The 27898-nt window shown below is 37.5% G+C and overlaps 2 long non-coding RNA genes across 2 annotated transcripts in view; both read left to right on the forward strand.

Moving 5' to 3' along the window:
• The window catches only part of LOC146437734 (uncharacterized), a 44060-nt gene extending 28550 nt beyond the window's left edge, over positions 1 to 15510 (forward strand). The window contains exons 2-3 of the long non-coding RNA XR_014851963.1: positions 12947 to 13079; positions 15323 to 15510. This is a non-coding gene — a long non-coding RNA (uncharacterized LOC146437734). The remainder of the gene's footprint in view (positions 1 to 12946; positions 13080 to 15322) is intronic.
• A 3435-nt stretch (positions 15511 to 18945) lies between these two features.
• The window catches only part of LOC146437735 (uncharacterized), a 30022-nt gene continuing 21069 nt past the window's right edge, over positions 18946 to 27898 (forward strand). The window contains exon 1 of the long non-coding RNA XR_014851964.1: positions 18946 to 19024. This is a non-coding gene — a long non-coding RNA (uncharacterized LOC146437735). The remainder of the gene's footprint in view (positions 19025 to 27898) is intronic.

Here is a 27898-nt window from a genome sequence, read left to right on the forward strand (position 1 = left end):
TGTTTATTTTAGGCCATATTACTGTGATAACTGCTCGGCAAGTGGTCTGGGGTATCAGTTTTGTTCTCAGCAGCCTTAATTTTATAGCTTTCTTCTTGGTTCTTAGTGTTCAAACATCATGACACAGATTACCATCAGTTACTGTCTCGTTAATGCCATCTGGTTTGATACAAAGTGCTGCTGCACTGGGAAGTACAGAGGTAGGCCTTGTGTTGGAGGCCTTGTATTATTTTCATTATATTCTTAGTTTCTTTGGAGAATAAGCGGATAGCAAACTTTAGCTCTCAGAATGGATACACAAATTGTAACTCTGCGGAAACAAGGCTGGAGCTGAAATGCTTCCTCCCCACTGTCCTGAGCCAAGCAGAGGTTTGGCAAAGAAATTAATCTGCAATCACTGTTTTTGTGAAATACTGCTATCCTGATTCACAGACTTTCTTATATGGTGCTGGAAGCAGCACACTTTGCTCTTACTTTTTGGCTTTTTACTTTTCTTAGCTGTGCTTGCATGATTTTGCCTTTCCTTGTGAACTTGTACAAGAAGATGCAAATCTCCATTTGCACCAAATCAGAACATACCATGGAATCATAGAATGGTTTGAGTTGGAAGAGACCTTGAAGATCATCCAGGTCCAGCCCTCTGCCATGGGCAGGGACACCTTCACTAGGCCATATCTATTAGACAAATTTGGAGAAATGTCTCAAAGGTGGTTTTTTCGTTTGTTATACTGGAACTATTTAGTTTCTGTTTCTGCTCTACACTGGTGCTTTAAGAATGCTCAAAGCATTTTGAGTCCAGAAAAGAGAGATCTTTCCTTTCTGTGCATCAGCTGCTGTTTGAGGTGTAAATGAGTAACTTTCAGCCTTGACTACTGACAACTTTTCATATATCACTTCATGGCTGTAAATTCCTGAAATACAGGGACCAGAAACCACAGCCCTACATTAGAAAGAAGAAAGTTTTCCAGTAAAACTGAAACCATGTGCTTTAGATTCTTGGAAAATGTTAAAATAGTGCGAGGTACAATTATACATACAAGTTTTTAGGAGACTTTTTGAGGAAAATTTCAGAGCTCAAACGGAGGCTTGAAAAGTTGCAGTCCTTTTAGAGAAAAGGCTCAACATATGCATAGAAAAAGAAGTATTCCTTGTTAAACAGAGCAAGAGCAAAGAAATAAACCATTATCTGCTACCACTGTGGAAGTTGCCATTACATTATGCTTCAAGAAATGACAGCAGATGAATGGAGGGAAAAAACTGGAAGAGCTAGAGATGGCAGCCCATAAAAACTGTGCGAGGGAAAATGGAGCAATTGAGTTGCAGAACAGGGAAGTAATTTCTTCTCTAACCTAATGCATTAAAAGAGGAAAAAAAATCGGAATTGAGACTGAACTGAGGCTTTTCAGGTGCCATAGCCTGTTTTACCATTTTTTTTCAATCTAGACTTCAAATAGTACTTCAAAATGAAACATTTTAAAATGCTGTATTTTACATTTTAGACTAAGGTGGAAGCAGAGGATGGAATTTCTTGCTGTTATCTTGGCAGCTCTGCTTGTTAAAACTCTGACTGTGTTCTCATGTTAGATGACTATTTTGAGATGGCAAAGCGATGTGGAATGAGGAGATAATTTGCCTTTCACAAAAATAAAATTAAGATAAGAACTTGAGACAAAATTTTAAAACAACATCTTGAAAATTGCAGGCCATTTCAAAATTAGAAGGAAAAAAGGAAAAATAGTAGGGTAATTTTTCATTAGTTTGCCAGAATTACAAATCAATTTTTTTCCATTTTTTCCTTTTTCTTTAAGGAAATTAAGAAATAAAACTTGCACTGCTCTTTCAGCTGTATCTTCTTCTGCTTTTTCTTGCAGGTCAAAATTGAGATTACATTGAACAAGATATTTTGTCATGAGCTAGTGGCCTGGATAACCTTAATAAGAAGTGGTACAGTTTAATAGAAATAAATGGTCTTTATTTTCCAATCTCTGAATGTTTGGAGGGAATAGAGGTTGTCATTTCGGTGCAATTCCTACATAAACTAAAAGTGGAAAAAATAAAATGGTAAAACGAAACTAAAGGAACTCATAGTTCACCTTAGAGAAAATATTTGTCAAAGCAGCATCAAAGTCTGCAATGTCATGAACTGATCCTGAGAGAGATTCATCCTGAGGAAAGGTATTACATTTAAGATGTCTTTTCTCCTCCATGCCTTCTTTGAAATACTTTACTTTCATAAAAGCTAGAGATCTGTATTTCATTTCAGGGACACACAGCCCGATGTCCCTCAAAAGTTTCCATTTTTTGGATTAAAGTTTAAGTTTTGAAACATGACACCTGTTTCTAGTTCCTCAGTGCCTGCATGGCTTTATTTTCCCTTTAGTTCTTAGAATCATGGAATCGTTAAGACTGGAAAGAACCTTTAAGATCGTCAAGTACAACTGCCAGCCCAGTACCACCACTAGGTTAACCACGAGACAGTGCCAAGTGCCATACCCAAGCATTTTTTGAATACTTCCAGGAATGGTGAATCCACCCTTTCCCTGGGCAGCCTGTGCCAGTCCTTGACGACCTACTCCATGAAGAAATTTTTTGTAACGTCTTATCTAAACCTCCCTTGGTGCAGCTTGAAACCATTATGTATTTTGGTAAAAGGCGTTCTGGAGCAAGGAGCCAGTGTTGTTTCCTGCTTGTACCTTGTTTGGTCAGTGGTGTGCTACAAAGTGGACTGATCTCCACAGAGACAAAAAGGCCTCTCTGAGTGCCCAAGTGTAGGATCAATGCAATTCCAGAAGGCTCTGGAGCCGAGCTAATAATGGTTTATCTGTTTTTGTGGCTTCCAAAGATACATCGTGTGTGTGCGTCTGCGTGTGTATTTTTATATGTGAGTGCAGTGTGAAGATGGCTAAAAATGGACTTGGGTTTTTTCAGCATGCATATCCTCGAGAGAAGGGGATGCCAATAACTGAAAGTGCCCAGGCTTTTGGCAGTGCTTGTCACCCACCCAGCCTGCAGGGATGAACAGCAGCCACAGCTCTCTGTACCGTGCTGTGATGCTGGATTAACCTTTGCTGCTCTCTTGCTCATTCTCAGCCACCTACAAAAAGGTGTCTGCCTGAACACAGCAGGAGAGGAGATTCCTGGTCACAGCTGCAGCTCTTGTTACTCCCACCTTTCCCAAGGGGGAATCCCCTAAGGCATTATTCTACCTGAGTTGCCTCAGTAATGCTTTTCTCTCCAAGCCACCTCCCAGCTACATTTATCTTCTCTCATGTCTCCCTAATGGACAAAATAATTTCCAATTAGAATCTCTGACCCTGGTTGCTTGATTTCCTCAGCAGGTCATGTTTTGGACAGCTTGGGAATACCTGCACTTGCAGCAATCTTAATTAAAGATGGACTTATGCAGCTGAATTCAACAGTTTCAGGGAGTTCCAGTTTCAATTTGAAACTCTGTATTTTGGCTCTACACAGAGGAATTGGTTTATTTTAATGTTCATTAAAGCTAAACTGAGAAAAGGTCTAGGTGGTGTGCAATATCTGAGAGAGAAAGGAAACAGGAAGGTAGAGATTTGAGATTTCAATAAAAAAATTTATTTTTAAAAAATCTATTTAAAGTTTGTAAATGCAAGTTTGGGAGTTTTTGCGTACACAAATTCTCTGAAACGTACATACTTCTTTTCAACAGCATTCTGGCTCATTAGTTTTCTTAATACTTAAATTATTTATTCTGAGAAGCTCATAACTATATTTTTTTGTTGTTGTGAACAAGCAGATAGTGAAAGATTGCTAGAATTTCCTGACCAGTATTGCGTGGCATTTCAGCCTTAATTTTTTGCATTCGGTTTTTTTGCTCAATTCCATGACACATTCCTTTTTTTAGAGTGGCAAAGTTTAGATTTTCAGCCAGAAAGCCAGAAAGCTTTAGAGAACAGGTAAAACTTGTTTACTGAGGTGATTAACTTTGCACAGGTTTGAAGCAGTTTTAAAACCTTTGTGCTTTAGCCCAAATCCAGCTCTCAAATTCAAATTTACCCCATCTAATTGGAATATGGATCAGACAGGTGAGTTGCTGTCTTTAACATTTTTATTTATACATAAACCTATCTTCCCCTTTGTCTTATTTGAGTTAAAATTAGTTCTGAATAAAATGTTTTTACCGCATCCTGAGGCTGCATGTTGAAAAAAATCATAAACTGGCCACCATGATTTCCAGACAGTTTCTTTTACTGAAGTGGATCTGTTAACTTCTAGCTCATCAGTGAAAGAAAATCTAGAGCATTATTTTGACATTTCCTTTCCTTCCTTTAATACAAGGAGTGTCTTGGCATGACCTGTGCTTCCTTCTCCCAGGAAGTCTGCAGCCAACGTGATTTACATCTAGACCTGGGAGGTTTCCTAACAGCTGCTGCCTGAAATATGCACAAATAATTCCCAGCAGCCTGTGGTGACTTGTTGAATGGTGCATTAAACAACCTAAATAAGAAGTGTTTATGCAAGCCAAGTAACTTAGAGCGTGTTGCCAGCTCTGTTTTTAGGGAAATTATTGTTGTAGTTCAACACATTGCTGTGCATGTTTTGCACAGTAATTTTAGAGACAGATTTAAAGAAAGGAAGGATTTTGGTACAGGTAAGTTGTTTGCCTGTGATTGCTATAGCTATCTACCTGGCCCTTAGTCAGTGAACCTCTGTTCAAAATTAATATAGTAAGTACTGGTCTAACTGGCTGAAGCTCTTTCTTTTGTTGAAAGTAGGCTTTGCAGCACCACTCCATTTTATCAAATCTATATGACTGCTCCAGGCTGACTGGCCTCAGGTGTTAGCTACTACTGACACACCAAGTGTCTCTTACAGCTCCATGCCCTGCAGAATGTTTCCATTGCAAAAACCCCAGCTCTGGAAGGAAGATGGCAATTTTGCACAATTCTGAGCCGAGGTGACTCTTGCTGCCAGTATCTCTAGATCACCTAGAGCTATGTGGAGAGCCTTGTGGCTGAGCATTCAGAGGTAGTATCCATTTCTAAATTATATCCTCACTTCTAAAGGCCCTGTGTGCCTTTAGAGACTTTATAATCACTTATCTATCTTAGACTCCGCTTACTCCCTTTAGAATGGTCTTTTCTATTCAAAAGTTTTATAAGATAAGAATTGAGGAAGAGATAAGACACCGAGAGATGTAAAGACTTTAATTGGTTGCTACTTTCTAGTGTTCTGTATTTCCATGTGTATTTATTATGATATCTCTTCAGTCTCTTAGTACTTATTAAATGAAATATTTACTCTCCTCCTCCGACTCCCACTCCCTCAGAAAGCCAGGGTATATTCCACAGTCTGGAAATATAGTAATTTGATAAATTGACTGCTTAGCCAATAATCTCTACTCTGCAAATGGTTCAAAGCATTTGTTGTATCACCACAGAATTAATCAGTGACCGAATAGTGGAAAAGAGCTCCAGCTACTGAAGTCACTGTGTCCCCTGACTCTTGGACACTGCAGTGTCTATCAAAATCTAGATACCTCAAGCTGCTGAGTAACCTCACACTGTGCACTGGGAGATGGTAGAGGTGTGATGCAGAGGCAATAGCAGGGTGGGGAAATATCTTAAGCTAAACATCCAGCTAAATGCTGGATGGAGAGATCAGGGTCCAACTTCTCAGAATTCTGTGCCCAGCTGGGCTGGAGGTTCCTAAGAAGAAAGTGCCCCTTGGACTCCATGCCAGATTATCCCCCTTTCATGGCAAAAAGAATCATCTGCATCTGTGGCCTAATGTCCCAGGGGAATTTTTATAAATGTCAGTCTTATATGGTGCAGAATTTAGAAGTTTTTTACTTTCACTAAGAATATCCCAACCGCACAGTCTGTGTTGTTCTGGGAGCCATCTGCCTTTTTCTAAAGCTGTTTTTAATCTCTAATCAAAGATTAATTATGCCAAGCTTTGGGCCATGAAGACTGTGGAGAAGAGGAAAAAGAAAGAGAAAGTGCCTGCAGCACTCACCAAAGACATGGGAAAGCCAGGTACAAGCCAGTGCTGTGATTTATAGCTGGGATTTGGCAGCCAGGGATGCTGAGATAAGCCCTGAAACACCATGCTAAGGCTGTGAACCTGCTGAGTGCCACTGCCTCCTTGCAGAGGGGAAGTGCTTTTCCAAAGTATCACTTCACACCTCCCAGATGGTATCTCTCTACCTGTACTTGCAGCTACCCAATGCTACCTGCCAGTGTTTCATTTGGAGTGTTGTTCTTTAACTCTCACATCTCTGAAGGATTTATTGGTGTCCTGGATGTGCCTTCTTATCCCAATTTTGTTCAAATTTCCTATGGAGAGAGCTCCCCAGGGCTTTTCTCTTTCACCTGCATGTGTATCCAATATTAAAGTCCAGTCTGAGGCTGAACTTCTACTTTAAAATTTGGAATCCACAGGTTATGGGAATAAATAAATGTAAATTTAATTCTGATCAGAGCTGAACAGTCAGGTTCCTCTCTGACTGCTTTCTTCATGCAGAGCTGGGGCTGAGCCTTCAGTGTCCATAACAACAACTTTCCCTGCAAATGGTGTCCTAATTCTGTCTAAAGCTGTCCTGGGGGACTTTGACAGCTCCTCTGAGTTCTTTTTGCTATTTCTCTTCATCTGTTCCCCTTTATCCAAAATTCTTTTCATGATGCCAGTCTGCTGGAAATACACTTTTGATGGGTTATTTGAATATTAGCTACTGTTTGAACAATTCCAGCCCTGTGCTTCATGGGTTACTGCTGAAGTTGTTGAAGTACTCAAAAAATCATTCAAGCTTTTATATACATATTCAGAGGAGATTTTTATCTTTAGAATATTCTATATAGCTCCCTAACACTTCACTGATATGAATCATCTGATCATTGGATTGTTTTTAGATGAATGGAGATGAATTTCTTTCCCCCCCTTCCCTCTCCCCACACATTCAGAATTGGAAAAAGCCAGTTTTCTTAGAGCATGTCCATGGCCTGAGGATTGGGCTGTTATCTTGGGAGTTAGAAATCACTGTCCCAGAGAGAGAGGAATTTCAAATCTCGGCAAAATTAGAAGCTGATTCTCCTGTATTCAAGAGGATTCTTGAAGCACTGGAATTTTAGGGCAGCTTTTTTCACCTCCACATTTCCTCACGGTTTGTCTGTTAAGAAATCCAGTGTGATAAGATATTTTGAGAGCACCTATCACATAGATCTGTACTAGGTGGAGACAAGGTGACAGATGAATCTTGCTGCCTGTACCCCTGGAGCTGCAGTCATGCTAGTCCTGATATCAAGTGTGTTTTTATATGACTTGTGCTAGAAACAGCAAGAGCTAAGGAATTTTAAGGCAGCTCAGGAAAACTAGCTGTTCTGATATTGTCGAATATCAGCAGTACACCAAAAGAGTTCTCTATTTGCCTGAAATTCTCTTGTGATGTATCCCAAAAATTACCTCTGGGGTTACGCTGGATATAATTTTTTTGTTTGGGTTTGGTTTTGGTTTTCTTTTTTATATTAATTGTGCTCCTGTCTGCAGTTTAATGTCAGCATTCCTGTGATACCTGGAGAGACATGTTCAGTGGGTTTCTTTCAACTTGACATTTAAGTCTGATTTCACACATCAGATTGTTCAATATGATATACTTACCTAAGAGAAACAATTAGATGTAATTTCATAGCTTATTGGGATAAATTATTCCTAGTGTAAATACAGGAGCCATTTGCTGTCTGTAATCATCTATAACTGGGAGCTTGTGCTTTAGTGGAAAACGTCATTTTGTTTCCTTTTTCTTTACTATTGATGATGTCTCTGTCATTATAAACTATGCTTGGAACATAGAGGAAAATATAGTCCCTATTCACCAAGACAATTACAGAAAGGAGATAGGAGAAACTCTAGTTAGGGACAAAATTATTCTCATCTTTGGAATGAGTAATAAGCAATTGCAGAATATCATCTGCCTAACCACTGTCAAGTTTCTGCAAACATCATGACAGAGATGAGTTTTAAGAGTAGTTTGAAGAGAAGGACAGCTGCTGCTTTATGAATACTCTGTTGTTGTTGTTGTAAATGCTACAAATGATAGCATTACTGAAAACAGAGATGGAATATATCACTTGGTTGCTCATCCTTTTAGTGCTTTTCTTCTGTCAAAGCCCCAGTCCCCAAAGCGTGCTTTTGGGGAACATATGTCATCTGCCAAAACCCATTTGAAATCTGAAAGCACAAAAATGTTTTCCTTTACTTTGTTTTTCAAATGTAAAACATTTATATTTAGGCTTAACTGCTCCTTTTAAATATAGTATGCTCTAACTGTGACACTAAGTTTTTTTCCAAAGAAGTTCAGATGCGTTAAAATTTGTCTGTAAAATCTACAATAAGGGCATATTTTTAAGCAATAGAGATTTCTCTAATTACTTGAAAACTGAACTGACTAGAATAGTCAGACCAAGAATTTGAAAAGTGTTTTTGCCTTACAATAAAAACAAGTTCTTATCTGGGTTTCCTGCTAATCCCTGCAAGTCTCTCATGTCTATAACAGGACAAGGGGGAATGGAATAGAACAGGAGGGAATGGCTGTAAGCTGAAAGATGGTATGTTTAGGTTGGGTACTGGGAAGAAATTTTTTGCTCTGTGTGTGGCTAGAGTATTCCTGATAAGTAACGGATAACTAGATTTTGTTTTCTTTTAGATTTTACTTTTCTGGCTGCATGAAAGACATGCAGTTTTCTAGCAGATTCCTGTCTTTGGAGTACCTACCTTGCTTTAAGGGCAAAAGCAGAGGCAAAGGCAGTGGACTATAGCTTTTTCATTGTCAGCTACTATTTGTTTCACACTAGCTTTACCAGAAATGTCACCCCCAAAAGCTCCTCACCTAGGTTTAATTGTGAAAGGCATCTTTCTCGTTTGCCCCAAACTTGACATAGTTTTGAGGTTATTTACTATTCACTTCAACAGGAGAAAAGTTTCACTTGCACAGGTTTGTGCTCTTCAGAAACTGTATTGTATTAAAAAACATCTGTGTGACTCTCCCTATAAGACACATATTTGTCCTTTCCAGAAATGATGTTCAATTCAGACGTATCCATGTATGAACGTATGTAGAATATCTGTACATAAAGCCTTATACATATGATAATGTGCTTGATATTACTTTGAGTGAGAGCCTGGTTGTATGAACCACTTGTGAATGTGGGCAGAAATTGCTCAGTTGATTATATAAACTGCTTCAAAAAAGGTGTTCAGGCCAAGGGAGAGCACTGGGTACTCTCAGCAACTCACAACATTGCTAGGATGCCAGAGATGTGAAAAGAGCCAATACATCCTAGCTGAGAAGAGCAACTGGCCATTTTTTAATGATTCACTCTGCTGTCCTGGAGGCAGCTAGAATTCCCACTTCCGTAGCAGAGCACACGACTACAGTATGGCAGAGAAAGGTACAAACCCCTCCAGGTGTGGAATTAGGGGGAAGAAAGGGGAAATATTTTGCTCAGGTTATCTGCAGGGAGTAAGGTATCCTGGTTTGATCAGCTGGTTTGTTTTGATGGGACTGAAGTTTTAGGTAATTTCAGTCATCTTCAATTTTGCCTGAACATGAGTATCTTTCAGCAGTAAAAGCAATCTAAATTTTATAGGCTTTGTGCCTCCCCAGTCTGGTTATAGTACTCAGTCTGAACTCATGACTTTATTTTGCTGAATATTTGTAAGCAATTTATCATATTAAAGTAGAGGATATCTTATTGAGTCATTCAGCAGGCTGACACTTCAGAGCTTTAAGCACTTCAAATACTTGACATGATACAAAAATGCCCACTGTACAAACTGATGGTGCCCTGCTTTCACAAGGTGATTTAAAGTGTCAAGATCCAAGCTTATGAAACAAGTTACTGGTACAATAAACTGCTTTTTAATCACCTGCTATTCTTCTGTTAACTCTGGGGTGAAGCTAAACTTCTAAGCTACAATATAGGCATTATAAACAACTACCTCTGAAATATTTAATTAAGTCTAAAATATCAATGTGTTTAGTTTCCTTATGTTCAGAGAAGTCAGATAATGGAAATGCAGAAACTTGAAATAACAATCTGCTACTTTCTGAGAACTTCTCTCTATCCTCACTGATGAGATTTACAATGTAGTAATGCTGCAATTTCATCATTATTTTGTAATCTTCTTAAATGAGTGTCTCATGTTAGTGCAGGCAATCACAATAACTACTTGAATAGGATTTGCTGCTGAGCAAAGCTGCTTGTGTTGCAAAAGCAGCTAGAGGAACACACCAGCAAAAAAACCCCATTGTGCAAAATGTTTACTTTCCCATCAGGTTTACAGCGAGTCTTGAGAAGGGAATTTAGTGATGACTTCACCCATGCTAGCAAGATGTCAGCAAATTGTCAAAGAAGGAAATAATTCTCTAATAGCAGCTTAAGGCAAGTTCAAAGCCGAAGGAGATTGGTAACCACTACACTTATTTAATGTGGAATGCTGTCAGATTTCTATGGAGTGAAAAAGGAACTTCTCTTGGCTTCACAATGCCTACTGCTCCTGTGGTCTCAGCCTCAGAGAGGACTTGAAGTGGGAGAAGTGAGGTGGCTGGCTGGCAGGTGATCCCACGTACTCGAGAGCTGTGTCCCAGGGAGAAAGGGCTCTGCAGTTTCCCTTCCCTCAGAGGTGGCAGCTGAGGCCACAGAGGTAGAAAGAAGTCACTCCATCAGATTGTGTGTGTTCTCATTTGGACACTCTTGTCTTTAAAATGACCCAATAATTCTTTCTTTCTTTTTTTTTTTTTGTTTGTTTTTAAAAATAAGGTTTCCCCATCCCTGGAAGTGTTCAAGGCCATGCTGGATGTGGCCCCAGGCAACCTGACCTACTGGGTGACATCCCTGCCCATGCAGGGGACATTGAAACTAGAAGACCTTTCAGGTCCCTTTCGATCCAAGCCTTTCTGTAATTCCATGATGAAGGTTATCTCAAACCCAGCCTTTCACTAAGCATTATTTATTCATGCTGCAGTGCACTTACTCCTTTCAGATGAATATTGGCTGTACGCCTGGTATATGTTTTATCCCATTGAAATCTTTGAGGCTACTGGTATGGCTAAAGTTATGTATGTGGGTCTGTAGAGACAGAGTCTGAATATGACATTAGATCACTAAGGTTCACAGTTACTAGGCATTAAATGCCACAGCCCTAGCTTGATTTTTAAAAGATTTTTTTCCCCCAGAAGAATATAGCAATAGTATCAACACAGGGCTGTTGTATCATGTCTTAATTTATTTTCCTCTTCAAAATCAGGTGAAGAAAATATTGCTACTCATTATGTCTTTGCTTGTGTGTAGCCTGCTTAATTCTGCTTTTGTTCTTTTTATCAGAGATATTTAGCTATGATCTGAGGTCCCTGGGCTGGGTCATGATTCAGGCTGTTGACCCTGGGCTAATTGTGCTTCTGGTTTCAGAATTCTTTGTAATATCTGCCTGGAGGTGTCTCCCATTTGAAAAAATCAAGATAGTAGCTGCTGTACAAGTATTAATGTATATGGCATAGTACTGATGTCTTTTCTGGTCTATTTGAATTCCAGATTCATAACAGCAAATATGTTACCCTCATTTTTATTTGCAGATTTTTGAAGTGGTGTGAAGAAAGAGTGAGAACTGTTATAATCCTTATTATCATCCTTAGACCCTTATGGATGTACTGTAGCTATTGAAATAATAACCCAATAATAACCCAACTTCCCACTCAAGTCCTACTCAAGTCACAGTTCAAAATTTCTTCTTCTCGATAAAAGATTCTGTTTGGGTGCTTGGTATTTTTAAGTCAGTGTTTCTTGAGACTTCCTTTTAAATTTAATTTTCTGTGTGAAATAAGTAAAATAGTATAGAAAAATGATGGTTTTCTCCCAAGCACCATTAAAAATATATTAAGTTATTGCACCTTGATTTTCACAAATATGAAAACATGTACTGATTTCAGATAGAAGCTAACATGTGCTAATAACTATTGCATTCAAACATTTTTCTCACAGTATGTTTATCAGCCACAATTAAGGTTGCAAAATGAATGTTGTGTTGGAGCTACAGGGGCTGGATGGGGATTATGTACCAACATGTGGTGATGGAGGTGGAAATGCAGTTGGGCTGTACCTGTGCAGGCAGGTGCTCTGATGGACAAATTTAGGGTTTCATCATCACACCACACTGCCACTTGCTGTCAGGATCTTTCTAGCCCTACAGAAAGCTGATTAAGTCCTTTTTGGATAACACAGGATTCACAGCAGTGCCTCTGGAAGTTACATCTTAGCACAGGAAAAAAATAATCTCTTTGAAAGGAACAGGTTTTATTTTCATTTTCAGCTCCGGAAAGTAAAATTGAATTTTATTTATGCAACCAACTGGTTTCTGTTACTGACAGCAGTTCCTATTAATTCTTCAAAGATACCTTAAGCAACAGCTGAAATGAGGGATGATGAAAATTTACAGGGAGTTTACTTACTTTGTAGGCAATTCTACTTGCTAAAAAAAGTACCTAAAAGGCAGGTAAAAAATATTTAGTTACCTTTCTTTTATAAATGCAGGAACGGGATAAGGCCCTTAGCTAAGGATTTTAGTTGTTTCAAGCTCATCTCTTGAAAGCACTTTCCTGAATCAAATATAATTTGGCCAGTTAGGAAACTATTGTAATACACTATGATTGCAATGTGATATGTACACTTAGGAAATACTGCAAAAAACAAACAAGCAAAAAACCCCAAAACAAACAATCCCAAACAGAAAAACCAACCAACCAAACAAACAACCAAAAAAAAAACAACCAAAAAAAACCCCCTAACCAAACAAGAAAAAAGCAACAAACAGAAACTCCAAAAACTAACAGCCTCCGAGGCTGATTTTTGCATGTTAGAATGCAGCAGCTTTCTCAGCTAAATATTCTCACATGGACCTTCTTAAAAAATTGATGTAGAAACTGAAAGAGGATGAAAAGTAAGAGGATGTGTGTTTGTTGGGAGAGATAGATGTGAGGACAAGCTTACAGGTGATTGCAGCAGATATCTTTGACCATCAACCATCCACCCTGAGCCAATACGTGAGGGAAGGTAAGCATGTGTTAAAAATGAGATCAGAGTATTTTTCAAGTTAATCAGAGTTGTGTTATGTTAGGTGTTGAAGATTTGAATATTACCTGCAAAGGCAGAAGGTTATTGAGTATTGAAGTTGCTCTCAACTGATCTCTTTCCACACTTCATCTGCTCCTTTTCTTTCCTCTCACCCCATACTTATGTTGACATTACACTCTCCTCAATTAGTCACACACAAAAAAAAAAAAAGGCTTTAATGAGAATCTGCAGACAAAAAACATTTAATTTTCACATCTGAAAGTTCTGGAACATTCAGGAGGTAGAGAAAGTGGTGAAGATTGGTTATTTGTTATTTCACAGCTGGCAATGCAGGTTTTCAAAAGGAGCAAGCATTGACATGAAACAAACTCCAGTTCGATTTGACTGTGAGAAGGCAAAAGGTAATCACTGTTAAATCTAAACAACATAATCATTAGTATTTTTAAGCAATAGCTTCTCAGTTAATTTCCAGCTTTTGAGCTAGAATGGGTGGCAGATTTGAGGAAAGAAGAGGGCACAGAGAAAGATAAAGGACAGGCTCAAGTGAATAGCTGAAATTATATTTTAAAATTACTATTAAAAAACAGGTTGTTGGTGGAACATTGATTTTAGCTCAGAGCAGTAATTTCAAGCAGCTGAGAAAAGATCTTTTGAATACACCTTCAGCCTGTCGCTTGATTTAGAACATGCAGATGGATACAAAAGGTGTCTGCTGTTAAAAATGTCAGAAAACTTTGGAAAAAATGCCAGCAATTCCCAGCAGGACACATCAAAACCGAAGCTGTAAGGTGGCTTTGCAGGTATTCCCCGTTATTTAGCATCTGGTAAGTACAATAGGCTCGCTTTGTAATACCAAATTTACTTGTCTTTGTTACAAACATTATTTTTAGTGGGGTTTTTTCCAGCTGTTTTTGTTTGTACTGCTGTACTTGCAGCATTTTTGTATCAGGAGACGTAGGGGGGTAAAAGAGATCCTGGTGGAAGGGAGAATCTCAGCTAAAAAGTGAGCAGCCAAATTCTTAGCAGAAAGGAGGAGGTGGAAACAGGACACAAGCGTCAAACTGTAGTAGTCCCAAAGGACTTCAGAGTCCATCTGATTAACTTCTGTAGCTCAAAAAATTGCATCACTTGCACAGTTTATTCTGACTATCATCAGGACATGGAGACTTAACGATCTCTTTTTCAAACCAAATGAATTAGCTCTTATTATACTGAAGTATAAGCCACTTTAGAGGGAAAAACTCTTTTTGCCTCCCAGAAAAGCCAGTTGACTTTGAATTAGAGAAGAGAATCAGAGTTGAAAATACAGTAACTAAAAGCAAGCGACTTTAATTAAAATGATATGTCTTTATGAGCAGGAACAGGTAGTCCAGTCTCTTACACTTCTTTTTTATTTTTATTGATAAAATTTGAACAAAAACCTCCTTTGTTCAAGTTTTCCCAAGAACTGGCAATTCTGGTTAATGATGCTCGTGATTTGTGCAAGAAGCTTTTTCACCTGATCATAACTGCCAGCATTAAAAAAAAAAAAATCAGTAAAAACCTCTGAACTAAAATCCCACCAGTGAATGATCAGAGAACCAAGCCTATCATAAAATGATCTGTGGAACGTCCTGCACTGTGCCAAGTCACTAGGAGATGTGAAAGGTGTTTTAACTTGGATTTCTTGTCCTGAAATAAATCATGCATGCTGTATGCAAAGAATGCTTCCTGCTATGAGTGAGACACTAATGAAATACTTAATCATAGGTCAGGCATGTAAATTGGTCTCTTATACAGAATACAACATACTTTATGCTTTTTCTTAATGATATTTTAAACTGCTTCTTCAGAAATCTCTGAAAGTACAAATATATGTATGGAGAAGGTATATTTTTATTGATCTTAATTAAGGTAAAAAACAATTTTTGGAAATCAATGGATTTCAGAAAGAAAATGAACTGTTTAATTTTCTTAAGTATGCTGAACTGTCATTGGCAATGCCGATTGCAAATTTTGTTCAAAAAAATAAAGTTTCCCTACAAATTGTACAAATTTATCTGGAAGCTTTCATAAAGAATAAATTGAATGAAAGTCTGATGCACAGTAAATAATCTCCTTAACATCTACAGAATTATATGGAAGAGCTTTTGAAGGAGTCCATTACATTATATATCACTACATTATTTTATATATTTTCTAGAAGCATTCAATTTTACCTAATGACTCAATTCAATCTCCAGGTCAAGATGATGCTAAATCTCTTCCGATTCAATGAAAGAAAGACAAAGGGAAAATCCCCTGATCATCAGCTCCTGTAGAGCTGGAAAAGTCTCAAAAGTCACTGTGTTTCTTGTGACAGGATAATATCACTGGGAGAGACGAAGTAATGAACTCATACATACCATTATGAGAGGTAATGTTTTCCAAAAGATCATCAGATTTGAACTATTACTTGGAAAGGAAGAATATCAGAGCAAGTCATTTGGTGACAAAGTGGTTGAAAAAGGGAAAAGAATTATGAGGTTTAGCAGAATGTAATGAGTAGAAAATGGCTGCTTGCCTTTTTTTTTTTTAAGGGAAAAATTCTCATTTTCAGTGAAATTAGGCAGCTAAGAAGAGGAATGAAAGGAAGCAGATGCTAGAGAGGAAAAAACAGTAAATGAAACAGCACATTGAGAAATGGGTAGACAAGCAGAAACACTAATTTCTTGATTACAAAATGGCATTTAATTTTTTACTTTATTAAAGTTCTTGAGAGATATCTTGATTATATGGCTGTATATATCACATAGGATCTCTTTTCTCTCATGGCAGTGGAGCAAGGATGATTAGGTGGCTTTGAGTCCCAGTGTCATCAGTATATAATTTAAAGAATAATTTTTTGACTCAGAGGGATATGTGGGTAGGGATAGAGTGCTCATTTCACAAATTTAAAGTCATAAAGCTCATATCAATCCTATATTTTTTCTCTCGTAAGTTATATGGAGAGCATTAATTCAGAAAAAAATGTTTGATTGGTTTTTTTTACTAAGAGAAAGCTTCTGCTTTTTGTAAAAGCACCTGCTGCTCCTTGGGGTTTTGGTCTCATCTGCATTTTGGAAGCATTTACCAACCCCTTCTTTGCTTTGTTTGCCAGCCACGGAGTATTTCAGGTTTGTAATTGCTCTGGAGCTTTCTCAGCCCAGTCGCAGGCTCCGTCATATCCTCAGCTTTTCTTTCTCATGTCTTGTGGTTTTGTCACATTCCTTGCTGCATTCCGCTCCCCTGGGGTCCATCCAGCTGTTTCACAGTTGTTCCCGTGGATAGGGAGTGAGAATGAATGCAGGTCCCTATTCTTCATGCCAGAGTCACCTCTTGTCCCTTGTTCCGTGGCTGGCAGATATCTAGCTGTCTCAGTCCAGGGCTTACAGTGCAACAGCATCGTCTTGTGCCCACAGCCAGGAGTACTGAGCTTCTGTATGCACGTGGAGACACAAATCCAGCCCTTTCTAGAGCACCAACATCCATTTGGTTGTTGTGTTTTGACTCAGCACGTGTTTTTGGCACGTAGCAGTGCATGGATGTGTTGCTGCCTATATGGGTTGTTGCCCTGTTTATGGGTTTCACCCAGGTTGTGCATCCAGATATGCTATAAATAAAGGGAAATTTAGTATTAGATCCTGTCAGGCTGTTCACACAAGGATTTCAGGCCTTGTCCAATACCTCATAAGAGCATTTTGATTCCTTACTTGGGTTACTTATGCTACAGTGTCCTCCCTACCACCACCATGATATTCCAGGCAGTCTGTACCCATGTGCAGCTCTGATTGCATATTTGTTCTCCTTGGAGGACTTTTAGTTTCCTATACATTCTTTCCATTTTTGTCTAATTTCTGAAACTACTTTCTTATTTCTCCCCCTTCTGTTTTTTGGTTTTTTGGTTTTTTTTTCTTTTTTAATTGAATTTTTATAGTACGCTTATGGGTTATTAGAAATAAAAAGTAAAGACCATATGCCCTCACCCTACCTCCTCTTAGAGTTTCTATCAGTTGAACATTGCTGGAACCAGGAGTGGTAACTATATTTGTACTTTTCTATATATTTTCTGTCTTTCTCTCTTTCTTCTTCTTCTAATTCTCTCCCCTCAGAATTTTTGAGTAGCTTAAAATCAAGTAGGCTTAGAGTTTGCAAAGATGAATGGGCTAAATTAATGCTTTGAGAAATGTTTCATGTTGATTGAATGCTGCTCTAAACATTTTCCCAAAGTTCTCTAATTTTCTAAAGATGCCAGTAAAGTTTTTTTTTGTTGTTTTGACCACTTGAGAATATCTTGTTGGTATTTCTCCCATGCCTCTAACTCAAAATACATGAAAAACAATAAAGGCCTCTTAAAAGTCTCATAGTGTGAGTTTTGGGGCATTACAGTACTCTATGTAACTTCAGATTTCTGCACACTGCAAATCCGATTTCCTCCTGGAAATTACCAGCCATTTTCCTTTTTGTTTCTTTCACAAAGATTAAGAAATGGTGATAAATTAAAGGAGGAAAAGAATATACATCTCTCGATATATATCTGCCCTGAAACAGCATAAAGAATTATTTACATTAGGAAACAAGATATTGAAGGAAAATTTGCTAGAGAGAGAAAGCAGCATGGCAGTAGCTGGGGATGTGGAATAAATCCATCAGATGTGTGCAGGGCTGGGCGTGGTTTTGGGGAAACAAATGGCTTTCAACTTAGACTCCTCAGAAATGTGTGAAATCAATTATACGTGAAAAAGTAATAACAGGAGGAAAGATGTGAGAATGCACTGCTGGTGCCTCTGTTATGCTGGAGAAGCAAATTTTTTCTGCTTAATGATAGGCCTTGTTGCTTCAGACAAAAGGGTGTAGCTGATTTAAGCCCTGAAGGTGTTTTCTCTCTTGTTTAGTCACAGCTATTCCATATTAGCATTTTAAGACCTGGATGGTTCCTTTGAAAGTTTTTATGAGAGCCATTTTCCAAGCATTAAGGATCTCATATTCCATCCACTGATGGTGATGTCCAAGTTTCTTAAGGGATAGGAACAGACTCAAAATAAAACAAAATCAGAGTTTCTTTGCAGAGCCATTAATAGGAAATTTCGTTGTTTATTTTATAATAGTTAATCCAGTCACAATATAATGCACAAAATCAATTTGTCAGATTGTGTAAAAGCCTGTCTAATATTTACTAATTCAGTTTTATACCTTAATTATTTTTTATAGTCTAGGAATGCCACTTAAAATGAGTAAATAATATTTAGATGTAATGACATTTTTGCCTATCGTTAAATGCATTTAAAATTTTATTAAAAATATAAAATATTATAATTAAATATTCCATGTCAAGTTTTTAATGTATTTTTATATGATATTATATATTGCAAAAATAATGCATTTTTTCCAATTTAAATACTGTCTTTCTCAGGAGAGACTTGTGCCTAGATGTTGTTTAGTATTAAAGAATATAGGTATGAAATAGCCTACAACTATTGGGATATTTATAGGTGCTTTTTTCTTTTTTTTTCTTTTTATTCTTGCTATTTAAATTGGAGCATCTGTGCCTGCTGTCCTTATGCAGTAAAGATTCCTGAAAATGTTAATGTAAGAAAGTTTTTAATCTCAGTCATCCCACGGCTGAAAAGTTTATTAACTGGCCTGGCTATTCTTTGAAATGGCCAAGCTGGAAATGTTCTCAGTGATATCCACATTTAGAAGAAATAGCAGTGGAAAAGGGTGTTTACAGTTGGCTGCTTTTCTGCAAATTAAAGGAAACTGCATTGCTTATAGTCTGAACTGATGTAATAGCTACTATTTTCAGGATATGCAGTTTCTAGTTTCTTGTTGCTGCTCTACAAATCCGGGTGGAAGCTACTCAAGAAAATAAGTGAGAAAGGAAGAAAAGACAGTTGAGGCTCTTCCAGTCCTGTGGCCATGAAAAGGTATGGAACTGAGGGCAAGGGGGTCAGTGTGAATAAAACCTGCAGGGTTAGGATTAGCAGCTTGGATGGGATGTGAAACCTCAAAACCTGAGACAAACTGAGCAGTGGGAACAATGCTGAAACGCCACTGGGGAAATTGCTGAGACCAGCCAGTGTACTACTGAGTCTTATCTCTTCACCTTGCAGCAGGGATAAAAACTCCAATGGATCTTAGTCCTTGAGCCCTTTTTTGATACTGAAAGTTCTGTAAGAAAACCAAATGGCATCACTCACTCACTGCTGTTTCTTAGGAAATATAATGGCAGCTGGAAAACTGATTGTGTCAGTTAGTGATTGTTTTCAGCCCACTTGTTCCAGGTCCTTGAAACCTGCACCAATACCAGTTTGAAAGCCACCAAAGTGTGTGTCCTGTGCTCATACCCTGGTGGAGTTACTAAAATTCCTCAGACCACCAAATACCTGCTGATGTGAGCACAGTGGGAGAAACTGATCTGGGCATGGAGGAGGTGCAACCTCCTAGCATGGTGAATATTGTTGTTTCAGTTTCTTTGAAGCCTCATCATGGAGAAACAGCGTGAGAGAATGCCATCAATCAACATCAAGATTTTAATTCTTGATGGATTGAGCAGTAGCAGTTTAAAATGTAAAATTACGGCTCATTTTCAAGCTGCTACTAATTGTAAATCAGCCTCTGAAATGTTGTGTTGGAACTGTAACTGTGGATGAGCATCATTATTGTTTTCAATTTGCCACTTTCATTTGGATAGGAAAATATATCATAAAGCTTTGATTTTTAATTTATTTTTATTACCAAATGTTTATTATCGTGTTTGTCATTTTCACTTGAGCATCCCGGGAGAGAATTTTATTTTTAATGGTTATTCAGTGAAAGAGATTAAATCAACCTTAAGAGTGTATTTTACTTAATTTCAATCATGGTTTATTGCTCAGAATATATTTATAAAGATATGCGTGATTATATTACAGGAATCATTAGAAATTATGTTACCTAGGAAATAACTTGGGGAACCTTTTCTTCAAGACATCTTTGCTTTAAAATATTAGCAAGAGGCAGCCAGAGGGCCAAAATTTGAGATTACTCAATTAAGTAGGAACATTTCTGAAGAACAATGCAAATATTATGAACTCTATTTTTAAAAATACCTAAAAAATAAGATGGCTCTTTAATGAAGCTTAGGCTTCAATGACAAAAAGGAGCTGCGAAGTCTCTGAAGGAACAATAATTGCACTTTTCAGGTGTCACTGAGTAAGGCTGTGATGCTGATCATCATTTTTAGCCATTCAAAAAAATCCACTTTTAGCTTAAATAGGTTGAACTTCTGCTATACTGAAAGGTATTGGAATATATCTGAATGACACCTTGTTGACCTCTATAAAATACTTTAGAAGTATTTTATCTTAAGCACATAGGCTGGTATTTAACATCCAGTTGAGAACTCGTGGCTCATGGACAAGTTTGAGAAGTTCAACAAAGAAAGGGATTTTCAGTCCAGAAATAAGTTTTTCTGACTTTTTTTTCTGACATTGAGAAGAAAAAGAGAAGAAAACCCATAACAGACAATTAAGTAGTAGGCAGTATTTTTCACAAAATGAACAGTGGAAAATATGGTACCTGGACACCCTGAAAAACCAAGGGTCAGTGTTTCAAGAAGTGGAAAAGCCCAAGACTTTTGTGTCTGACCCAAAATGTGCTGGAGGTTTTCCTTCTAAAGCTGAGCACAGAGATTTCATGATGAAAGTGCCAGCTCAGGCTGAATTATACAGTGCTTAAATTGCATCTCTGCACAATATTTTATTGTGCAAACGCGTGAACAATTTGTTCTACATGTTATTTTCCTTGTGGTCCTTTTAAAAGGGCAGTCTGTATAATTTTTTTCTATGTTGGTCTACTTTAACATCAGCTGGACAGACCTGCTAAGTGTCAACAAGCTCTCTGTTCTGCTCTCAGCAATGTCATCCCATCCTTTTCATAAACAGATCAAAGACCATCTGAATATTTTCCCATCCGGTTGAAGAGCTTCATTGCTGCAGAAGTTCCTCTTATAGGCAATTATCTTCATATTTATTTTTTTCCCCTAAGGTGATTTTTTCTGATTTCAGAAATATTTCTTCCTCGTCATGTTTCAGTCTCCCAAATTATTTATGAAGGACAAATATATGCCTTCACAGACTCTGTTTGGAAAGGGAAATATGATAAAAAAATGCATATATTTTTTTCTTATCAGCATTGCTATTTTAGGCCTGAGTTTTACAAATCTCTATTGATATAGCTGTGCTGAATACCTAAAGGTAGGTTGCAGGTCCATGCAACTGAAGGAACATCCTAAACCCAGTCATTCTGTATGCAGGTAAGCCTTTGGTGACAGAATTTAAACATTTCTACAACTTTGGTAACATAATAATTGCTTTGTATGATTTGAATTTGGTGTCATATGGATTGACATAACTGTTCCACATGATTTCATCTGGTGTTTCCTGATTCTCTGTCCTTTGATGGAAATAACTGACTGCAAAGGTGTTTGCAGCTCCTTTCAGGGTATGGCTTGATCTGTGGCTTGTAGTTATTGTGGTTAATGACAAGATCCTTTCTGTTATGGCTCGTGGAGTTAACCTCTACATTAGGGTAGGTGAGATTCTGTCACAAGGGAATTATTATCTGTTTAAGTGCTCTGAGTCATTTCACTGAGATAATACCTGTGTTGTAACACATTGTAATAAGGCAGCTTATGAACAGGTTTGTTGTGAAGTGAAGCCAAACCTGACGATAAGCAAACAACAAATTATCATCTCTTTATGTTACTTTGTCCTCCATTTGGAGGAGAATTGAGCAAAGGCATATTAACAGTGCTATTTGGGGAGGTTTCCTGCACTATACCCCTTGGTCAGAGGCGTATTTTATGATAACCTAAAAAGTTGCTTTGCCATTTTCCTCGTTTTCCCAAGAAAATGTTTCCCATTTTCCACATGGCAGTGTCTTTATGTGCTGGCTCTGTGTGCTCCCTGTGGCTACCTGTGATTATATACCAGATACATGTTAATAGCAACTTTTGGAGCACTTTCAGGATTGTACTTCTCGTTTTAATTACTCACTTGCTGCCATTTTTCCACGCTGCTAATAAATCATTCGAAACACATTGCTCGTGGTTGTGGTTGTGTTTGAGACATGAATCTTTTGTTAAGAGATTAGTGAGTCATCTATCCCATGGCCCTCATTGCCACCCATTGCACAGCTATAATAAAGCTCTCTCCACTATAGATCCACGAGTCTTCTGCTTTGGGGATGGCAGTGTAGCCAAGCATGTCTGGAGCAGCAGCATGGTGGGATGCAAGTCAGATGATGTTAGACAATCCCTTTTCTGAGCTTTTTTGTTTTCCATGGAAACTTCGTAGTACATCTGTCAGACATGGTGCTCTATCTCAGAGTCCAAAGCAGGAGCAGGGGGCATGGATGAGCAGATGAATTACTGCAGCTCCCTTTTTCCCACTTTTGCAAACACAGATATTCACTGTAAATTGAGCTTGTGCCTCACTTGATCATTAACCTTTGTTGCTAATTTAGGATCACAAGGCCCTTAGCCCACTGGAAAATAGAATTTGAGCCTATGTGAAGTAGTTTTACAGGTTGATAGGCAGAAGGGATGTCTGAAAACTGCCTTTAGACAAAAAATATGGTGTTTTCTTACTGGTCACATGAGACCTCTGTACTCCCTCACTGTCTTTACAGAGAGTGCATGAAGGATAATATATGCTATCCACTCTGGGATAAAGATTTACCTTGCTCTAAATTGCTGCATCAAGACACTTTACTGCCAATATCCTATTTATAAGCTCAAAGTCTTCGAGGAAAAATTAAATTGCAGTGGACTGAATAAATATATGAGCTGTATCTGAAAAAAAATTAATAATTGATCAGCGCCAAAAAGATCAAAATTATGGAATTTCTCTGCAGAGGAAATTAAAATAAAATATTTAGTTTTCAGAACTACTGTGAAAAAATGTAAGGACTTAAGAAAGACATGCATTTATATCAATTGATTTTTTAAAAAGCTTTTAAATTGCTATTATTATGTCATGAAATAATTTAGTGAGTGATATACCATACAGCTCTCAACTTGTATTTGAAAGGGAGAAGGGAGGTAAAAGCTGATGGTATCCAAGCAAAGTGAAGTGTAGGACAGTTTGGCTTAAGAGTTGCCTCTAAGATCAGCTCTTCTTAATAACTTCCTAACTTATCACCATTTCTTATGTGCATAGATATACAGAGAGCATGAGTAAACATGGAACTCAATGTGCTCTGTAGCTGGTTTCAAGCTTTTCCTCAAAAGATTGAAAATATATGAAAAAGCCTGTATATATTGAGCTAAATTCTCTTAATCAGAGATTAAAAAGGTTGGGTTGGTTTTTTTTTTTTTTTCTGGTTGCCTGGAAGAAGAGCTTGAAATGAAATCTGCAGGTACAAATAGCAGGATGAACAAAGATTATATACCAGAAGAAAGGAAGTCCTTTTCTTACTACTACAAATATAACTTTTTCCTAATAAGCATCCAGTAAACTTTATGGTAACATATTTTTATAATCTTCAGCTTCTTTTAAAGTCTGTGGTAGTCATCAAATAATTCTTAATGCTACCCATTTAAAAATATCGAGAATAAACTTGTGATTTGGACTTAATGTCTAACACGAACAAGTATACTTAGCCTTTGGATTAATAATCCCATGGTCAAAAAGGAGTAGAAAAACACAACAGCTTTAAACAAAAGTTACTAAAATGTTAGAATGCTTCTTCCTTATACATCTTACGAGTAAAAAAAAGTGGTGTAAACAAAAATATTCTTCATTACAGCTAGTCATGTCCTCAGTCCAGATGAAAGAAACACAACAAATTAGGTAGAAATCCTGGTAAAAAAACTCATTACACAAAAATCTCCCTGAGTTTTATGTTTACATGTGCTCTCACCATATTTATAAATATAAGAAGAGGTGATAGACCATTAAGAATGTATGTATATATGAGAATACTTACGTAAGGGTCTCTAGGAACTGAGACACTACTGTTTTTATAAAAACACACAGCAACACCAGAGCTCCACAAGCCGGAAAATGCATCCCAATTTAAATAGGCAAGTTCTGTGCAAAAAAACTGCCACCAAAGCAAAATGAAAACTCCTATGAGTCAAGAAACATTATGAGATCTTCAGTTCCATGAAGAAGTTGCAGGAAGACATGATGTATTAGGTAGCAGAACTTCAGGCCTGATAAGGAGAAATAATAATTGAATCTCTCTGTAGATGCAGCAGCTCCTTCCCTCAAAAAATAGAAAAATAAAAAATATTTTGAGCTATCCACATAAGTTGCTGAACTTCTTCACACAGTATTGCTCAAAAAAATCTAGCTACACCTTAGACTGGATTTGTGTAAGGTCATTTTCACCAATTTTAAATCTTCTAATGTGTGACTCCCCCCATTGGAGAGATTTAAAATAAAATCAGTACACTAAGTATTCTGCTCTACTACAGTCTGTTCTTGAGAAAACTTAGCCTAATAAATATGCAAGAAAATAGACAGTAATAAGAGATCTGAGAGAGTAGGAACATCTGAAACACGGTCTGCCAATGCTTGGATTTTGGTCAACATGTTAGTAGAGATGGAGCCATGCATCTGGGGGAGCAACCTGCAGCTCCTCTCTTTTCTTATTTGATCAGAAGCATTTATCAGTGTGACTCCTAAAGAGGGAGAACATTACTGATCAGCTCTAAATAATGACTTTGCTGAGGATCATCTAGCAAAAATGCATAGAGTCCCTCAGTTGTTCTACACAGACATTACATACAAGAGGTAGCACATAATAACATTTTTCACAGTCAGTTTGATGGGATATCAGGCTGCTGTGAGTTTATGAAAATGTTTAATATGTTTAAATGCCATTGATCGAGGAGTAAAAATCAACTCTCTGGTGTGTTGTGTCGTCTGAAATAAGACCTTAAAAGCTGAATGGAGTAAACAGATTGATGGCTGTTTACCCTCTGGTGTCTCCTAATATGTGCAATTAAGGAGGTCACAATAAGGGACAACTGCAAGAGGTCACAGCCTTTGCTGAATTCACAGAGGGCTGTGGCCAGGTCACTGTGCAGAGGCATTTTAAAGTAGAATTCTGTCACAAAAATGAGGTCTAATTCAAAACCATTAATTGGTGCTATTAACTTGCAAATTAAGAATTTGTCTGATTGAAGAGAAAAGTGAGCACAATGCAAACACAGAGCCAAGGACCTCTTAGATGTTTTTAGAGAAGCTTCATATGCTAGAATCAATATAACTTTTACAGGAATAAAGATAAATTTCTAGTGGGAAATACTTGTACATGGAAGATATTCTAGCTACATGAAGAGGTTGTGTAGATTTGGGAACAAAACAAGTTAAAAATTTCATCCTTCAAGAGAATATTTCATTTAGAAGGGGCATATATTATTATGACATCAGGAGGTATTTGCAGACCATTGCAGCTACAATTTCACCTACAGATGTGCCAAGTGGCAGGGCTGTATAAATAAATTTGAAGAATTCCTTTCTATTTAAAAACATGCTTGAACCATATATTTGGTGGCAAGGATCTACTTATATCAATTGCAGACATGAGAGGTGAAATCTACTGCAACACCAAAGCACCATTAAAAACATGCTGTGCATTCAGTGTATGTAACCCTCAGCTCCTAACCTAAGTAAATCTTCAAAAATTTGAGATGGGAGAGAGTGAAATAACAATGAAATTAACTTATTCCCAGGAAAAGACCCTTCTTTCTGCGAATCTCTTTAGTCAAACGTGAAAATGTGGCATTGACACAGATACTTGCTAGAACTTTCAAATGCCAAACACTTGGGTTTTGTTTTGTTTTGTTTTGGGTTTTTTTTTTAAAACTGATTAACTCTGATATCTTATAGAAGCAATGTAAAACTTTAGCCTTTAAGACAACATGTGCTTCCAAAAATAAGCTGTGATATGCTTATCCCTTTTTCTTGCAATAAAAATCTTTCTGGAAACTTACAGCAAACTTCCAATCAGTATGGTGTTGGTCAAAGCACCTCTCTGCTTTGGAAGAAGATGTTTGGGTTGTCATGCCAGTAGATGTTGTTTGATCTACTGCTCTGTGTCAGCAGTGTTTTGATATGATATATGGTACTGTATTTTTGATACAACCACTCTCGATTTCAAGATTATTCCTTTTCCTAGAATATATATTTTTAATAAGATTGTCTTCATGGAATCTCTGTAGTAATTCATAAGATAAAGAATAGTTTTGTCTAAGAAGCCCATTAGAATACATCTGAAAAATCAAAAAAAAAATTAAATCACTTGCTATTTCTCAGCAGTGTGTGTTGCAATTGCACTTCTGTACAATTCTATCCCGCAGCTGGGGATAGAATTGTACAGAATGTACTGCAGAATTTTTGTATTTAAGAAGTAAGCACTGAAACTGATTATTTTCAGGTATCTGTTTTCAAAAAGGAATCCAAACCTCAGAGCTATGTGTCTGCATTTACTGTGTAGGCAATTGAATCTGAGGGGGAATTGAAAATCCAGAGATTTATGGATTTAATTGGAGATGCTGTTGAGTTTGAATTCCATACACCTCCAAGTCAAGCAAAAGCTAAAGATTTCTGCATCTCAGTGCTTCAGTCCTTATTTTTGGTTTTTAACCACTATGATGGATTGCCAGAAAGCTTCTTTTAGCGCAATTTTTTTTCCCTACAGATTAATATTCATTACTAAATTAGTCAGGAGCTGTTTCACCTGTCTCACAGAGGGGAAACTCCCTCAGAATAAAGAGACTGGTCATTCCTCTTGGTTCTCTGATGAACTTCTTTACAGGGCAACCATGGAAGATGGGCACTAGCTACCCCCTCAGAAAACACAAGGTAAGGATGATAGTGGCGAAAAGAAACTTCTTCCTTTTGATGCTTAAAAACAATTTAAAAGGAAAAAAAAAAACCAAACCAAGCATATTAATTTTTGGTTCTAGCTTTAAAGCATGACTAGTGTGACATTGCCCTGCTTAGTGGTGAAAGGTGTCTGTAAACAGAGAGGGAGAGTATTTAAAAGCATTTTTCCTTGAGTTTTCCTTTTCTAGGATCCTGATGTTCCCTGCATTGTGCATAGGAATTACATCTGCTCACATCACATCACATCTAAATATGAGAATTACTGGTTCTTCTCTCCAAATTCTCATTTCTGAGATAATTTCTGTATTACAATTAGTATAGCTTTTAGTGATTCTTCAACTAATTTCAGTGCGTGCTGTCATCTTCCTGATAATCTTTAGAGAAATCATTCTTTTTCTCTCTGCTTTTATTTTCACCCAGAGATTTAAAAACATAGTTTTCCTTCCTGCTTTGCTGGTTACCTTGGAGTAGGGAATGCCTCCATGTGTACATATATAGTTGTTACTGCTCTGTCTCATGGGCTTTCCCTGCTAACATTTCAACTATTTAGTTTTAACCCAAAGCAAGGTTTTCTGAGTCTTTCTGTTATTGTCCCAAACAGAACATTTTCATTCACTGGAACAGGGGATATCATGTGGCCGATCCTCATTATTTCTCATTATTTCATTTTGCTGAGTTTTGCTTTTATCTTTCTTGCCACTTTCTAGAAACACTCTTAAATTACCTTCCTGCTGAATCCCAGTTTGGTGCCCTCTGTTCTTCCTTCTATTGATGCATCTTTCTTACTGATTTTCTTGTGTACTGGTTGCTTTTTTTTTTCCTGTTTCTTCCTGTCCCCTTACTGATGACCTTATTATTTCTTGCCAATTTAAAGTCCTTTTGCCCAGACCCATTAGTTTGCTCTCTCAGCAAATTGGT

This window comes from Lichenostomus cassidix, chromosome 4, assembly GCF_008360975.1.
Source record: "Lichenostomus cassidix isolate B80296 chromosome 4, HeHo_3.0, whole genome shotgun sequence".
NCBI lineage: Eukaryota > Metazoa > Chordata > Aves > Passeriformes > Meliphagidae > Lichenostomus > Lichenostomus cassidix.